Below are 18,039 nucleotides of genomic sequence, written 5' to 3' on the forward strand. Positions count from 1 at the left end.
TGTGTGTGTGTGTGTGTGTGTGTGTGTGTGTGTGTGTGTGTGTGTGTATAAATGCTAAACAGTACCATACTTAGCACTATTAGGAGGAAAATACAATCTTTCCAAATGTCTAAAATTGTCATTTTTCCAAACATTAATGGAACTTTGCAATCAGATGTCTATGGCTATAAATAAGTAACATGAGGACCACATAAAAACTATATGGCCATATTGTGTCCCCATATCTGTGGCATAGAAGTCAACTTGCTTTCAAGTGAGTAGCTTGACTTAATACCCAAATCAGCACTCATTCCCAAATTCTCTGTTCATGAATGCAGGCAGCATCCTACCCAGACACCAAATACTACTGATTCCTTCAGGTCCTTAGTGGTCTGTACCTGTATATAACAAATGCCTAGTGAGACTGTGGAAAATAGGCAGTTAAATATTTATTGCAAATTAATCTGTGAGTCAAGAGATTTCTTCTCCTCTCAACCACCCAGAAATATTGATTTTTCCCTCCAAAATCACTAATTACATTTTTCATGTCCATTCACAATGTCACTAAGTTCACCTATGATCATTTCCACTTCTACTCTACCTCCCTCTAGCCTCAGTCCCTCCTCCACCCCCACTCAGATTCAACATCCTATCGACCGACCACACTATCCTGCTCTAAACACGCTGACCAGCTTGCAACCACCTGAAATGTCCCTTAGTTTCTAGTTTTCACACTGTTTTCACTTATACTACCTCATTTGAGTAGACAAATAAAAATATACTGAGTTAAATATTAACAGATGAAGAGACAGAAGTTCAGAAACTAAATGATTTTGTACACAGCTAGCAAGTGAAAACGTCATTCAAACTGAAGTTTAAAGGTAATTTTTTTTTTTTAGCACAAACATCTCAAAATGTCTTACCATTCCTAGAAAAAAGCAAGCCACTTGACATGGACATACATTTTGAAAGTATGTGCAGATTTATGTGGATTATAATGACAACTGTCATTAAATTAGAACACTAATATCACGTCCTAAACAGGAGTGAAAGCTAGGCATGGAGTATGCCCTTTTGCACCCTCCTGTGCCTCGATGGCAAGATAGCACTACCACCATCTTGTGCCTTCTTAACTAGCACAAGGTGTTAAAGACTGGAAAAACCTCCTAGATGCAAGGAGATTTTATCAGTTGACCCAGAATATTCCAAAAACAAATGGAAGAACACTGAAAAGGCTGCTCCTGAGCAGGGGAGGGGCAGAGAAAAAGGGACAGAGAGAATCCCAAGTAGGTGCTGAGCTGTCAGCACAGAGCCCCTTGTGGGGCTCAAACTCACGAACTATGAGATCATGACCTGAGCTGAAACAAACAGTCCACACTTAACGGACTGAGCCACCCAGGCACCCTGAGGTGGTTTCTTTAACAGAGGTTTTCATCATCTCTGTAAAACTGTGTAAGCAAAAATGAATGCCTGCACATGCTATGTGAACTCGTGTTGTACTATCAAATAAAGACCTATGGTAACAAATTAAAAAAAATTTTTTTTCAATGTTTATTTAGTTTTGAGAAAGAGACAGACAGAGACAGAGCACAAACGGAGGAGGGGCAGAGAGAGAGGGAGACACAGAATCCGAAGCAGGGTCCAGGCTCCACCAAGCTGTCAGCAGAGAGTCTGATGAGAGGTTCAGATTCACAGACCACAAGATCATGACCTGAGCCGAAGTCAGACACTTAACCGACTGAGCCACCCAGGCACCCCTGGTGACAAATTTTATCAAGAGATACTTAATTATAAAAACCCAGCATTTTAGGTTGTTAATTGTTCTGAATTATAAAAGTGCCTGAGCAATGTTAAGAGCATGGGCTATTAAATCAGACATCCTGTTCTAGCAAGTTACTTGAAATAGCTGAGCCTCAAATTCTTTTCCAGTAAAATGAGTGTAACAGGGTTATTTTGAAAAGTCAATTAGATAACATATTTAAATACAAGGTGTAATGCCTAGCACATAGTAATCAATAATATGTCACGATTTTCTTAAGAAAGATTTTTTATCTAGAAGTGATAGTCTTTCTACTTTTTTGGTATTAAAATGATGATTATAGGTAACAATGATTTTTTTCTCTTATAAGTGCTTACTTTGGAAAATTTAAGACACTGTCCAAATTAACTAAAAATTTAATTATTCTATGAAAGCTAAAAATCTAAGAATGACCCCAGAAAAGGTGATAGCCAAAGACTCGATAAATATAATAATCTGAAAATGGAAAATATATAAGCAAATATATGGCATCATTTAATAAAAGTCAACAGAAAACAAGGAAATTCTAATGTATTAAACATGTAACTTTGAAGAATTGTTCTCTATACAAAAAAATAACATGAGACTTTCCAAAATTTTTATTATAAAAATCAGCATTCAAAATACTTCACTTGTAAAAATTTCATATTTTACTGAATTATACACTGAAAATTACTGAATACTTGCTACATATTAGGTTTCAAAGAGAGTAAGTAGGTTTTTATTTTTTTCAATGTTTATTTATTTATTTTTGAGACAGTGTGCAAGCAGGGGAGGGGGAGAGTGAGAGCGGGAAGAGAGAGACAGAGACAGAATCCCAAGCAGGCTCTGTCCATGCTGTCAGTGCAGAGCCCGATGTGGTGCTTGAACCCATGAACTATGAGATCCTAAGTAGAAGTCAGATGCTTAACCTACTGAGCCACCCAGGTGCTCTGAAAGAAGCTTTTTAAAATTCATGTATTTCCATCTCAAAATTGGAGAAATCCACCAGGAAAACTATCCTAGAAATCTGGATCTTTTTAAAAATGCAACTTTAATAGGATATACTTTATCTATTTGTTTATCAAAAAAAATTTTTTTAATGTTTATTTTTGAGCAGGGGAGGGGGCAGAGCGAGAGGGAGACACAGAATCTGAAGCAGGCTCCACGCTCTGAGCTGCCAGCACAGGTACCGACACAGGGCTCAAACCAGTGGACTGTGAGATCATGACCTGAGCCGAAGTCAGATGCTTCACCGACTAAGCCACCCAGGCGTCCCTAGGGTATACTTTAGCTACAATAAAATCTATGTAACATTTTAAATCCAGAGTTGGACAACTTTTGACAAATGTATATATCCATATGACCACAAAAATCAGGATACACAACTTTTCCATCATCCTCAAAAGTTCCCTGGTGTCCCTTTGTAGTCAGTCCTCTCTCTAAGACTCAAGCTATACAGCTATCATTTGACATTACCATAGTGTCTTAATAACTATAGATTTACAAAAAAACAAAACAAAACAAAAAAAACTATAGCTTTACAGCAATTCTTTTTAAGTTTGTTTATTTATTTATTTTGAGAGAGAAAGAAAGCGCAAGTGCAGGAAGGGCAGAGGGAGAGGGAGAGAAGGAGAATCCCAAGCAGGCTTCATCCACATTGTCAGTGCAGAGCCAATTCAGGGCTTGAACCCAAGAACCGTGAGATCACAACCTGGGTCGAAGTCAGACACTTAACCTACTGAACCAGGCGCAGCAGCAATTTTCTTTTTTTAAGTTTATTTTTTTTTTTTTGTAATCTCTATACCCAAAGTGGGACTTGCATTCACAACCCCAAGACTGAGTGGCATGCTGTTCTAAGCCAGCCAGGAGCCCCTTTACAGCAATTCTTGAAATCAGGTATTTAACTGGGGAGAATTCATGTCATAATAATTTTGAGTCATCTAAAACATACACATCATTATTTCTCTCTGCATTTATTTACGCCTTCTTTAATTTCCCTTAACGTCCTGTGGTTTTCAGTCTAACGGTCTTGCACATATTGGTATGCTGACCCTATACTCTGCAACCATGCTAAATTCTTTAGAATTTTCTACATAATACAGTTTTATTGCTTACTTTCCAACATGTGATGCTTTTTATTTCTTACTCTAGTTTTATTGAGCTGGCTAGGACTTCTTGTACAAAGATGAACAGAAATAATGAGAGTGAACATTACTTCCATTACTGTGGATTTCAGGGGACACGACTGTCTTACACCATTAAGTATATTGTTTGCTGTAGCTTCACACATTTAGTAGGGTAAACAGGTTCCCTTCTATTCCTGGCCGAGGTCTTATTTGGCCGAAGGTCTTATTTATCATAAATAAAAGTCAAAGTTGAATTTTAAATGCCTTCTCAGGACATATTAAGATGATCATAAAGTTTTTCTCTTTATTCTGTTAATAGAGTATATTGTACTAATTTCCTAAAGTTAAACCACTTTGTATTCTTGGAATAAATCTGACTTGGTCATGATATATGACCTCCTCTCCATGTATATATATATTTACATATATATATAAAATATACACACACACATATAGCTGAATTTGATTTAATACCTTCTAAATATATTTGGGTCCATTTCCATGAGAGATATTAATCTGTAATTTTATTTTCCCTCTTGTATCAAGGGTAATACTAACTTCATAAAAATAAATTCTAAAGTGTTTTTTTTTAATTTCTTTTCATTTTATTTATTTGAGAGAAAGAGCACACGTGAGAGAATGGGGGAGAGGGGCAGAGGGAGAGAGAGAATCTTAAGCAGGCCCCGAGCTCAGCATGGAACCCAATGTGGGGCTCAATCTCTCGACCCTGGGATCATGACCTGAGCTGAAATCAGGAGCTGGACGCTCAGCAGCGGACTGAGCCACCCAGGAACCCCAAAAGTGTTGTCTTCTATATTCTGAAGGAGTTTGTGTAGCACTGGTATGGTTTCTTCCTTTAAAAAAACCACTGGGTCTTAAATTAAAAAAAAAAAATTATATTTATTTTCAGAGAGAGAAGGGCAGGTGGCGGGGGGGAGTGAGCAAGGGAGGGGTGGGTAGGGGAGAGGCAGTGTGGAGCCTGACACAGAACTTGAACTCAGGAACCACGAGATCATGCCCTGAGCCAAATCAAGAGTCAGACACTTAACCAACTGAGGTGCCCAGGCGTCCCTGGGTCTTAACTTTTTAATTATCAATTTGATTTTTAAAACAAGTATAGGGGTTATTTGGGTTTTCTAGTCATTTTGTACCAGTTATGATACTCTGTATTTTTCAAGGAATTTGTCCACTTCATCTACATTGAATGAATGCCTATTCATTCATTTTATTAGCTTAAATGTATTCATAATATTTCCTTAATATCTGTCTTAGCCTGCTTAGGATACTGTAACAAAATATAGACAGGGTCACTTAACAATAGAAATTTACTTTCTCATACTTCTGGAGATTAAAAGTCCAAAATTAAGGTACTAGCAATGTCACTTTCGAATAAGGACCCTTTTCCTGGCTTAAAGACAAGCTACCTTTTCAGTGTCCTCACATAGCAGAGGTGGAGGCAAGAGCAAGCTCTCTAATATCTCTTCTGATAGGACACTAATCCCATTGTGAAGGCCCCACAATGGGCCCAACTCCCAAGGCCCCATCTCCACATACCATCACAATGGGGGTGGGGTTTAAACAAATTACCAACAGATGTTGGTAATTTCTGTCTTCTCGCATTTTTTGGTCTACCTAGATGTTTATCAATTTTATTGACCTATACAAAAAGAACTATTGGTTTCATTAATTTTTCTCTACTGTTTTCTATGTCCTTAATTTATGCTCCTATACTTAATATTTTCTTCCTTTAAACCTGGAGGTTTAACTTGTTTTTCTTATACTATGCTTAGAAGCTTAGATGATTTATTTTACACTTTTCTAATGTAAACAAAGCTGTAAATTCCTACTTCTAAAAACAGTTCTAGCTGAACCCTTCAAAGTTTAGTAAATTGTGTTTTTGTTTTAATTCACCTCAAAATATTTTCTAATTTCCCTTGTGACTTATCTGATTCATGGGTTAAATGTTAATTTTTAAATAAATAACCGGAAAATTTTCCCCCATATACTTGAGGATTATGCGTTTTTGATTTCTAATGTAATTTTAAAGAGAACGAACTGTAAATAATTTTAATGCATTCACTTTGAGACTTGTTTTAGGATGCACATATAGCCTATCTTGGTGATTATGTCATGTGAACTTCCAAAAAAGCATATTCTGATGGTGTTGCAGAAACTACTCCACTGTCAATTAAAATAAGTTGGTTGTTAGTGTTGAAAACATCTATATTAGGAGATCTACAAACTTTTTCTTAAAGGGCTACATAAATAATTTAGACTTTGTGAGTCATACAATCTCTGCTGCATCTATTCACCTCTACAGTGGTAGCATGAAAGCAGCCATATGGACAGAAATAAAAGAGTGTGCCTCCATTGAAATAAAGTTTTATGAATAAACATCAAAATTAGTACCTATATAAGCTTCAAGTATCTCAGAATATTGTTCTTTGTTTTATTTTTTCACAATTTAAAAATGTAAAAATCAGTCTTAGGTCACAGGAAATATAAACCCCTGTCCTGTGTCCTAACTGATTTTGTTTATTATGCTATCAATTACTGAGAGATTTTGAAATCTCCAGCTATAATTGTGAATTTGCCTATTCCTCTGTTTAGTCTATTAGCTTTTACTTGATATATCTTGAAGCTCTGTAACTAGGTAAATATACATGTATATTCAAGATACGTATATTTATCAAGAAATACAAATAAATACAATGGACTACAAAATGATAAATAATGAATAAATATGAAACACACACACACACACACACACACACACACACACACAAAACAGTACAAAGAAAGCCAAGAAACAAAGGAAGAAAAATAACAAAGAATAAATGGGACAAATAGAAAACAAATAGCAAGATGATAGACTTAAAACTAACCATGTCACATAACTATATTAAGTGGAAATGACATAAAGATTCCAAATACAAGGCAGAGTTCATCAGTCTAATAAAAGCAAGACTCAATTATGTGATGTGAAGAAGAAATCCATTTTTTAAAAATTTTATTTTAAAGTAATCTCTACACCCAATGTGGAGCTTGAGCTCAAAACCCTGTGAAAAAGAGTCACATGCTCTACCGACTGAGCCAGCCAGGTGCCCCAGAAGAAATGCATTTAAATATAAAAATCTCACGTTCAAAGTAAGAGGAATGGAAAAAGATAAATATGTAAACACTAATCATAATAAAATGCAGTGGCTGTACTACTATCAGACAAAGTAGACTTCAGGAAAAGGAATATTACTGGGGATAGAGAGACATTTCATAGTAATAAAAGAATCAATTTATCAAGAAAACATAATATGTCATGCATACATGTACTGCACGCATACATGCAAACACATACTGGGGGCGCCTGGGTGGTTCAGTCGGTTAGGCGTCCGACCCCGGCTCAGGTCATGATCTCATGGTTCTTGGGTTTGAGCCCCGCATCGGGCTCTGTGCTGACAGCTCAGAGCCTGGAGCCTGTTTCGGATTCTGTGTCTCCCTTTCACTCTGCCCCTCTCCCGCTCATGCTCTGTCTCTCTCCCCTTCAAAAGTAAGTAAAAACAAAACAAAACAAAAAAAACCAACAACAACAACATATACTGGACACATAAAAGGCAGACAATCTTTTTAATTGGAATATTTACACTTTGTTTATTTTTGTTTAAGTGACTGCTCTGGGGCTAAATCAATATGCATCTTTAACTTTCCAAGGTCTACCTTTAAATGATATCACCTAGGTACAACGTAAGAACTTTTCAAAGCATAGGTCTATTTCCCTCATCATAACCTTTATGTTACTGTCATATTTTAGTTTTCACATATGCTATAACCCCCAAAATTTATTTCCCTTATCTTGCTTGAAATAGTCAATTATCTTTTTTTCTTTTTGCATCAGGTTTTTGTACACTTAACGTATCTTACAGACCTTTCCATAGACAGCATTCCATACCTTTTTTCTCTTTCTTTTCTTTTTAAACTAGGGTAAAATCACATAAGAAAATTCACTACCTTAACCTTTTTTTTTTTTTTAGATTTTATTTATTTAATTATTTATTTTGGTAATCTCTACACCCAACATGAGGTTCAAATTTACAATACTGAAATCAAGAGTCACATGCTCTACCGACTGACTCAGTCAGGTGCCCCTTAACCATTTTTAAATGCAGAATTCAGTAGTGTTAAATACATTCTTAATGTTGTGCAACTATCACCACCATCCATTTCAATAACTCTTTTCATCACGCAAACTGAAATTCTATACTCATTAAACAGTAACTCCCTAATTTCCCTCTTCTTCCAGCCCCTGGCAACCACCATTCTACTTACTGCCTCTAGGACTTTGAGTACCCTCATTTCCTTTTGTGCATATTCTACAGCTAATTTCTTTGTGGTTACCATGGGGATTACATTAACATCCTCAAGTTATAACATTCTAATCTGGCTTTATACCAGCTTATCTTCACTAATATGCAAAAACTCTGCTCCTTTACACCTGTCCCCATATCCTTCTGTTGTTGACGCCACCATATTATAGCCTTATACACTGTGTGCCCCAAAACACAAACTAATTCTTTTAAATGTGTTAGTCTCCTATCGGGGCACCTGGGTGGCGCAGTCGGTTAAGCGTCCGACTTCATCCAGGTCACGATCTCGCGGTCCGGGAGTTCGAGCCCCACGTCAGGCTCTGGGCTGATGGCTCAGAGCCTGGAGCCTGTTTCCGATTCTGTGTCTCCCTCTCTCTCTGCCCCTCCCCCGTTCATGCTCTGTCTCTCTCTGTCCCAAAAATAAATAAAAAAACGTTGAAAAAAAATTTAAAAAAAAAATGTGTTAGTCTCCTAAGTTACATGGAAAAACAAATGTGGAGCTACAAACAAGTCACATGCTTTTAGATTAAGAACTCCTTAAAAAAAGCAGTCTCTTGTTAAAGACCTGTACTTTAGGTCTTTAACTATAAACTATAAACTATAGAACTATAAAACTATAAAACGCTGATGAAAGAAATGGAAAGACATTCCATGCTCACAGACTGGAATACGGTTAAAATGTCTACACTACCCAAAGCAATCTACACATTTAATACAACCTCTATCAAAATAACAAGAGCAGTTTTGATAGAACTACAACAAACAATCTCACAAAAGACCCTGAACAGCCAAAGCAATCTTGGAAAAGCAAAAGCAAAGCTGGAGGAATTGTAATTCCAGACTTTAAGTTACATTACAAAGCTGTAGTAATGAAACCACTATAGTACTGGCTCAAAAATTAGACACACAGATCAATGGAACAGAAGAGATAATGCAGGGGGCAGTTGAGCCTCCAACTCTTGATTTAGGCTCAGGTCATGATCCGAGGATTGTGGCACTGAGCCCCGTATCAGGCTCTACACTGAGCTTGGAGCCTGCTTAAGACTCTGACTCTGACTCTCTCTCTCTTCCCCCTCCCTCTTAAAAAAGAGAAAAGAAAAAAAGGAGAGAAAACCCAGAAATAAACCCACAATTATATAGTCAATTCATCTTTGACAAAGCAGGAAAGAATATCCAATGAGGACAAAAAGTCTCTTCAACAAATGGTGTTGAAAAACTGGACAGCAACATCAGAAAGAACGAAACTGGACTACTTTCTTAAACCATACACAAAAATAAAGTCAAAATGGATTAATGCCCTAAATGTGAGGTCTGAAACCATAAAAATCCTAGAACAGAACAGGGACAGTAACTTCTTGGATACTGGCCCTAGCAACTTCTTTCTAGATGTCAACTGAGGCATGGGAAACAAAAAACAAAAACTATTTGGACTACAGCAAAATTAAGTTTCTGCAAAGTGAAGGAAACAGTCAACAAAAATAAAAGGCAATCTACAGAATGGGAGAAGAGACTTGTAAAAAGCATATCTGACAAGGGGTTAGTATCCAAAACACATAAAGAACTTATAGAAGCGCCTGGGTGGCTTAGTCAGTTGGTTAAGCATCTGACTTTGGCTCAGGTCATGATCTCAGGGTTCTTGAGTTCAAGTCAAGCATCGGACTTTTTGCTGTCAGCACAGAGCCCACTTTGGATGTCTATCCCGCTCTCTCTCTCTGCCTCTCCCCCTCTCGTGCTGGTGTTCTCTCTCAATAAATATTAAAAATAAATAACTTACAACACTCAACACCCAAAAAACCCACAAATAACCCAATTAAAAAATGGGTAGAAAACATAAACAGACATTTTTCCAAAGAAGACATCCAGATGCCTAACAGACGCACGAAAAGATGCTCATCATCACTTACCAACAGGGAAATGCAAATCAAAACTATAGTGAGACATCACCTCACATCTGTCAGAATGGCTAAAATCAGTAACACAAGAATGAAGAGGTATTGGTGAGAATGTGGAGAAAAAGGAACCCTTGTACACCACTGGTGGGAATGCAAACTGGTGCAGCCACGCTGGAAAACCATATGGAGGTTCCTCAAAAAGTTAAAAACAGAACTACCTTATGATCCCACAATCACACTAGTGAGTATTTACCCAAGGAATACAAAAACATTAATTCAAAGGGATATATGCACCCCTATGTGTTTAAAAAAAATTTTTTTAATGTTTATTTATTTTTGAGAGAGACAGAGTAGGAGCAGACAGGGAAAAAGCAGAGAGAGAGAAACACACAATATCCAAAGCAGGCTCCAGCACAGAGCTCGACGCAGGGCTTGAACCCACGAACCATGATATCATGACCTGAGCCGAAGTCAAACACTCAACTGACTGAGCCACCCAGGCGTCCCCTGCACCCCTATGTTTATAGCAGCACTAATTCAAAGGGATATATGTGGCCTGTATGTTTATAGCGGCACTATTCACAATATCAAAGATATAGAAGCAGCCTTAGTGTCCATCAATAAATAAATGGATAAAGAATATGTGGTATATAGGAGCACCAGGGTGGCTCAGTTGATTAAGTGTCCAACTTCAGCTCAGATCATGATCTCACAGCTTGTGAGTTCAAGCCGAGTCAGGCTCTGTGCTGAACCTCAGAGCCTGAAACCTGCTTCGGATTCTGTGTCTCCCCCTCTCTCTGCCCCTCCCTCACTTGCGCTCAGTCTTTCTCTCTGTCTCAAAAATAAATAAACATTAAAAAAAAGAATATGTGGCATATATACATCTTCTGTATATATGTATATAGGTATATGTATGTATGTGTACACACACACACCAAATATTATTCAGCTATAAAAAAGAATGAAGTCTTGCCATTTGCACTGACATGGATGTAGGCAGAGAGTATTATGCTAAATGAAATAAGTCCATTAAAGAATGACAAATACCATACGATTTTACTCATATGTGGAATTTAAGAAACATATGTGGAACTGAGAGCAAAAGGAAAAAAAAGTGAGAGAGAAACCAAGAGACAGACTCTTTTTTTTTTTTAACAGTCTTAACGTCTTTTATTTTTTTTACATTTATCGCGCCATGAATTCATAGGGAATGGGTTCGAACAGCTCAGGCTCCTTTCCATTGGTTCTCACAAAGTGTGCTTTTCTGGGTGGGGCAGGCTGGCACTAGAGTTGAACCCAAGTACCTTTCTCCTTGGCTTCCTTCTTTTTCTGATCATTTTCCTTCACACGCTTCAGGAAGCTGTCTTGGCTCTTTGAGTGCTTAATGTGCTCGATATGTACATTAATTCTCTTAGCAAGAATCTTGCCCTTAACTTGTTTGTTTACGACAATGCCAATAGCATGATGGGTAACACTGTAGACTCTTCCGTGGTAACATTTGTGGGGCATTCCTTTTTGAACAGTGCCCATTCCCTTGATGTCCACAATATCACCTTTCTTGTAGATTCGCATGTATGTTGCCAAAGGAACAACTCCATGTTTTCTAAAAGGCCTAGAGAACATATAGCGAGTACCTCTCCTCTTTCCCTTTGTGTTGGTCATTTTGGAGAATTACTGGAAGATGGTGGTTTTTTGAGACAGACTCTTAATTACAGAGAACAACCTGATGGTTACCAGAGGGGAGGGGAGGGGAGGGGAGGGGAGGGGGAATGGGTTAAATAGGCAATGGGGATTAAAGAGTGAATTTGTGATAAGAACTGGATGATGTATGAACTGTTGAATCACTATACTGTACACCTGAAACTAATACAATACTGTATGTAACTAAGTGGGATTAAAATTAAAACTTACAGGAAAAAAGTAACAGCTTAAATAATGCAGAAAAAAAAGGAAGAGTTATAATCATTGTTCAAAAACCACTAGCTTTTTAGACTCTTAAATACAGAGAACAAACTGAGGACTGCTGGAGGGGTTATGAGTGTGGGGATGGGCTAAATGGGTATGAGACACTGAGGAGGGCACTTGGGATGAGCACTGGGTGTTATACATAGGGGATGAATTACTGGAATCTACTACTGAAACCATTATTGCATTATATGCTAACTAACTTGGATATAAATAAATATATACACACATAATAAAATACTAACTTTTATAATTGCCCTTGTATTTACTTTCATGGAGATATTTATTCCTTTACATGGCTTTGAGTTACTGTCTCACGGCCTTCATTTTAAAGCTAAAGGACTTCTTTGAGTTTTTCTTGCAGGGCAGGTCTAGTGGTAATAAACTGCCTCAGCTTCTGTTTATCTGGAAATGTCTTAATTTCTTTCTCTTTTTTAAAAGATTTTATTTTCACGTAATCTCTATACTCAATGTGGAGCTCGAACTTGCAACTCCAAGATCAAGAGTTGAACATTCCACCAACCAAACCAACCAGATGCCCCTCTCTTTTTTTTTCTTAATTCATGACTGGCCCATAGAGCCAGGTATGTTACATGTAAATGACCTAATTTATTTTTAAATCCAATTTATTTAAAATAAAACATAAAGATACATTTTGAACTCATGAACTCACGAGTTCATGAGATCATGACCTGAGCCACAGTTGGACACTTAACCAACTAAGCCACCAGTACCCCAAAACATAAAGATACTTTTTTTTAATTTTATTTTTTATTTTTTAAAGTTTACATCCAAATTAGTTAGCATATCGTGAAGCAATGATTTCAGGAGTAGATTCCTTAGTGCCCCTTATCCATTTAGCCCATCCCACCTCCCACACCCCCTCCTGTAACCCTCTGTTTGTTCTCCATATTTATGAGTCTCTTCTGTTTTGTCCCCCTCCCTGTTTTTATATTATTTTTGTTTCCCTTCCCTTATGTTCATCTGTTTTGTCTCTTAAAGTCCTCCCATGAGTGAAGTCATATGATTTTTGTCTTTCTCTGACTAATTTCACTTAGCGTAATACCCTCCAGTTCCATCCATGTAGTTGCAAATGGCAAGATTTCATTCTTTTTGATTGCCGAGTAATACTCCATTGTATATATATACCACATCTTCTTTATCCATTCATCCATTGATGGACATTTGGGCTCTTTCCATACTTTGGATATTGTTGGTAGTGCTGCTATAAACACTGGGGTGCATGTGTCCCTTCGAAACAGCACACCTGTATCCCTTGGATAAATACCCAGTAGTGCAATTGCTGAGTCGTAGGGTAGTTCTATTTTTAGTTTTTTGAGGAACCTCCATACTGTTTTCCAAAGTGGCTGCACCAGCTTACATTCCCAACACAAAGATACTTTTTAAGGACAGTTTTGCCAAGTATTGGACACTTGGTTGACAGTTTAATTCTTTTAGCACTTTGAATAGATTGGCTCACTGCTTTCTGGTGCCCAAAGTTCCTGATGAGAAATGTGCTCATATTCTCATTGAGGATCCTTGTGTGTGATGAGTTGATTCCTTCTGCTTTCATGATTCTTTGCAGAAAGTTTATTATAATGTGTCTCATGGGACGTGTCCTCGAGTTCACCTTACTTGGAATTCACTAAGCTTCTTGGATATTTATACTCCTGTTTTGCATCAAATTTGTGGCTGTGGTAACTCTGGAAATCAGATTCTTCCCCTTCCTCAGGGTCTTCCGTTTTGTTACTGTTTTTCTTTTTTTGTTTGTTGTAGGCTATTTCTCTGTACCAAGAATCAGCCTCAAGTGTAAACTTAAGGTCTTTTCTTCTGGTTTCTTCCGAGCCTTTGCCTAGGCATATACTATCACTTTCTAATTTTCCCTGTAGATACAGTTGTTTTCTAATGTCTTAGTTTTTGATGCCTCACTCCCAAATAAGGTAAAAGAGGAAAAATGAAGGAAGAAGCAAAGAGCACCAGGCCTTTAAATCCACTAGAAGTCACTGGGAGAGGCAGACATATCTGCTTCCTTACCCCCATCTTTCTTTTTGGAACTTTAATTACATATATGGTCAGACCACCTAATTTTTGTTCTATAGGTTACTAAACTATTCACTTCTTCCTCAATCTCTTTTGGTCTGTATGCTTTCATTTCTATTGTGGTTTGTTTGTTTGTTTTTAGGATTTTATTTTTAAGCAATCTCTACACCCAACGTGGGGCTCACAGTCACAACTTCGAGATTAAGAGTTGTGTGCTCTACTGACCAGGAGGACCAGGCGCCCCTCTACTGATGTCTTTAAATTCAGTGATCATTATATAACTATATAATGTGCTATTAATGCAATGCCATGTGTTTTTTAGATGTATTTTTATCTTTAGAAATTATATTTGATATTTTATAGGCTCCATTTTTCTGTCTTATACTAATATTTTCCTTTAAATCCTTAAACGTACTTTTAATAACCATTTCAAAGTCCAAATCTGCTAATTTCATCACCTCTGTCATTTTTTAGGTCTTCTTCTGTTGACGGATTTTTCTCCTGGTTATGAGTCACAGTTTTGTGATTCTTTCTATGTTTGGCAATTTTTGACTCAACAGTCAACATTGTGAGCACTAGGATTTGTTTTATAACTTTAACATGCCAGACTCTTTTCTGGAAAAAAAGGTAATTTCATATCAGGCAATTATTTTGGAGTCTTTTTTTTTTTTTAATTTAAATTTTTTTTAATGTTTATTTATTCTTGAGAGAGAAGAGAGACAGAGCACGAGCGAGAGAGGGGCAGAGAGAGAGGGAGACACAGAATCTGAAGCAGGCTCCAGACTCTGAACTGTGAGCACAGAGCCCAATGCAAGGCTCGAACCCACAAACCATGAGATCATGACCTGAGCCAAAGTCAGACGCTTAACCAACTGAGCCACCCAGGCGCCCCTGGAGTCTGTTTTTAAGCTTTGTTAGTGTGGGTTTAGAATGGTAGCGTTTACGCTAGAGCTGGTGTACCATTAGCAGTAAGGCATGTGTGGCTTACTATTTGGCAATAGATTCAAAGGTAGATTTCTAGAGCACTTTTCTCACAGAGCTCCCTTCTCTCCCATACACTGCCTCCACAGCTCCTAGCCTCAGCCTTTCAAACCTGGATCTGTCTATTCAACTCAGAAATTCTGCCATGTTTGCTTGGGTTCCCCTCCACCGTGCCCCCACCCTGCCCCGCAGCTTACATAAAGTCTAAAAAAAAAATGGCAAAGTGATAATAGGGCTTGCCTCAGTTGTTCATTGTGATTCGAAATCCTAGTCCTGCATATAATAATAATATATTTGAAATAACAGCTGCTTCAAAAAAAAGTTAACTTGTCAGTCATGTAAAAAGTCTAAATGTAGGGGCGCCTGGGTGGCGCAGTCGGTTAAGCGTCCGACTTCAGCCAGGTCACGATCTCGCGGTCCGTGAGTTCGAGCCCCGCGTCAGGCTCTGGGCTGATGGCTCTGGGCTGATGGCTCGGAGCCTGGAGCCTGTTTCCGATTCTGTGTCTCCCTCTCTCTCTGCCCCTCCCCCGTTCATGCTCTGTCTCTCTCTGTCCCAAAAATAAATAAAAACGTTGAAAAAAAATTAAAAAAAAAAAAAAAAGTCTAAATGTAGACATTCCAAACGTGGAATGGTGACATACAAAGTTATCAGTGACTCAGGCTCTACTTGTCTTTCTGTTGGGGTGCAGCCTTCAACTTCATCCTCTAAAATGGAAACTGGAACTCCCACAGGCAGTAGGATAAAAGAGGAAAAAGTATACCCGTGTAGAAATGCTCCAGAAGTAACTTCTATAACTTCCTCTTACATCTCATTAGCCAGGACTTAATCACATGACCACATCTAGCTGTAAGGAAGACTGAAAAGTAGCTGTTTAATTTGGGAGACAATGTGCCCAGATGAAAATTAGGGTTCTGGGGCACCTGGGTGGCGCAGTCGGTTAAGCGGCCGACTTCAGCTCAGGTCACGATCTCGCGGTCCGTGAGTTCGAGCCCCGCGTCAGGCTGTGGGCTGATGGCTCAGAGCCTGGAGCCTGTTTCGGATTCTGTGTCTCCCTCTCTCTCTGCCCCTCCCCCGTTCATGCTCTGTCTCTCTCTGTCCCAAAAATAAATAAACGTTGAAAAAAAAAAAATTTAAAAAAAAAAGAAAATTAGGGTTCTGTCACTAGAGAAAACAGAAGAAAACAGAAAAGTATTGGGTACACAATAAACCATCTATGCCGTAATTCCTAAGATTAAATTTAAAAGGAAAGGTATACATTTCATGAAGAAATATGTAGAACATTTTCATAATTACCAAAGGACATAAAATAGGACCCACAAATATGAAATCACAGGTCAGGTTCCCAGATAGAAAGACACAATTTTGTTTATCACCATTCCAATTTTTATATCTTGCGGTAAATCCATAAATTTGTAATTAATTTACTTGCAAAGTTTCTTCTCCATGTGTAAAGGTGTTAGTATGTTGACCCCATTAACAGAACTATGCCAACAGCTACATTTTATCAGTTTTTTTTTTTAATTTTTTTTTTTTCAACGTTTATTTATTTTTGGGACAGAGAGAGACAGAGCATGAACGGGGGAGGGGCAGAGAGAGAGGGAGACACAGAATCGGAAGCAGGCTCCAGGCTCTGAGCCATCAGCCCAGAGCCTGATGCGGGGCTCAAACTCACGGACTGCAAGATCGTGACCTGGCTGAAGTCGGACGCCCAACCGACTGCGCCACCCAGGCGCCCCTTATCAGTTTTATCATCATCTGCTAACACTGAAATATCCGTTATTACCCAATAAAGGTTTAATGTTGAATCATCTCAAGGAATCAAAGTATAGCTTCTGGGAAGTCATTCTATCAAAAGTGAAATATCCAACATTAATGAAAATTGAGTTTTAAAAGTTCTACCTTCAACATCAACTTCTTATGAGGCAGTAATACAAATGTAAGTTTTGGTGCAACCGTGTCATGATAAAAATACTGTTCTGACAGTCCCAGGGGGCAGACGTGTATGTGCAATTGGTCTGGTGCATACATAACTCCTTTACCAAACAAGCAATATTCTACTAATAGAAAGAAGCTATAGTTGTCAAATTTTACAAATTATTTTTAAATCCACATTTAGAACCACAAAAATTTTGTGATTCTACCCATTATCAATGCAATTTAAAAAATTTTTGTATCTTTATAGCAGCACTACCAACAATAGCTAAAGTATGGAAAGAGCCCAAATGTCCATCAATGGATGAATGGATAAAGAAGATGTGGTATATATATACAATGGAGTATTACTCGGCAATCAAAAAGAATGAAATCATGCCATTTGCAACTACATGGATGGAACTGGAGGGTATTACGCTAAGTGAAATTAGTCAGAGAAAGACAAAAATCATACGACTTCACTCATATGAGGACTTTAAGAGACAAAACAGATGAACATAAGGGAAGGGAAACAAAAATAATATAAAAACAGGGAGGGGGACAAAACAGAAGAGACTCATAAATATGGAGAACAAACAGAGGGTTACAGGAGGGGGTGTGGGAGGCGGGATGGGCCAAATGGATAAGGGGCATTAAGGAATCTACTCCTGAAATCATTGATTCACGATATGCTAATTTGGATGTAAACTTTAAAAAATAAAAAATAAAATAAAATAAATTTTTGTATTTTTAAAAAAATACCTGGGGCACTAGGTGGCTCAGTCGGCTGAGCATCCAACTTCCGCTCAGGTCATGATCTCACAGTTCGTGAGTTCAAGCCCCACAATGGGCTTGCTGCTGTCAGTGCAGAGCATGCTTCAATTCCTCTGTCTCCCCTCCCCCCCCCGCCCCTCCCTTGTTCATGCTCTCTCAAAACTAAAAACTAAAAGCAAAAAAAAAAACAAAAAAATCACCTTACACAGGGGTTAAACTCCTTTGTAAATGA

At 38.0% G+C, this 18,039-nt stretch overlaps 1 protein-coding gene and 1 pseudogene across 8 annotated transcripts in view; both read right to left on the reverse strand.

The window, feature by feature from the left end:
• The window catches only part of PTBP3 (polypyrimidine tract binding protein 3), a 122,228-nt gene that overhangs the window by 61,484 nt on the left and 42,705 nt on the right, over positions 1-18,039 (reverse strand). The window lies entirely within an intron of this gene.
• On the reverse strand, positions 11,292-11,825 carry LOC121034838 (60S ribosomal protein L21-like; annotated as a pseudogene).

This window comes from Herpailurus yagouaroundi, unplaced genomic scaffold, assembly GCF_014898765.1.
Source record: "Herpailurus yagouaroundi ecotype Mexico unplaced genomic scaffold, PumYag 160, whole genome shotgun sequence".
Classification (NCBI taxonomy): domain Eukaryota; kingdom Metazoa; phylum Chordata; class Mammalia; order Carnivora; family Felidae; genus Herpailurus; species Herpailurus yagouaroundi.